Source organism: Asparagus officinalis, chromosome 7, assembly GCF_001876935.1.
Source record: "Asparagus officinalis chromosome 7, Aspof.V1, whole genome shotgun sequence".
NCBI lineage: Eukaryota > Viridiplantae > Streptophyta > Magnoliopsida > Asparagales > Asparagaceae > Asparagus > Asparagus officinalis.
The window spans coordinates 62,425,095-62,425,842 of NC_033800.1; positions in this window are offsets into that span (position 1 = coordinate 62,425,095).

Sequence of the window (748 nt, forward strand, 5' to 3'; positions counted from 1 at the left end):
ACCTAAGCATGAAAGGACTCAATTTTCAGCTTCATTTGTTGATCCTGTGTTTCTAAACAAATTACTTCCTGATAGGAACTAATGTCGGATTTTATTTAGTATGAAGCTAAGATCAATTGCAGTTCAGATTCCATGTATTTTCAAATGCTGCACTATTACTACTTGATCTTTCATCAGCTTTTGTTATCCTATTGATTATATTTTAATGTTACTAAGTTTTTTGGTATGCTCTGATGAAGTTTCGTTGCAGTTTCAGAAGTTGCGTAGAAGAATGAGGCATCTTCAAACAAACTGAAGAGGCAGCCAACTGTTCCAACATGGATCCCACAGTATACAGGTATGAAGATCACCTCCTATTACAACTCTTACCTTTGTTTTTGATATAGTTCGTTGATATGCGTTTCGAAGTTGTTTGGTCTCTGTAATATCCTAATTGCAACTAAAATTATAATTTGAAATAGATAATACTAGCTGTTTGTTTTACTGAAATTGGAATTCCTCTTCAAGTGCAATTACAAGACTACGACTACTTATAAAAACTAGCTTGCTTCCAAACCCGTTGGAAGTTGTTTTTGGTAAAGGGTAGCCAACTATAGTTGGATGAAACAAATAGCTATAATGGCAACCTAAAAAAAAAGAAAAATGAATTACAGTTGCAACTGTAGTACTTTATAAACCAAACATCACCCTTGAGTCAGCAAACTTGCTAGTGACCTTTTTGTGGTTTGTTGCTGCCGTCTTAATGAAT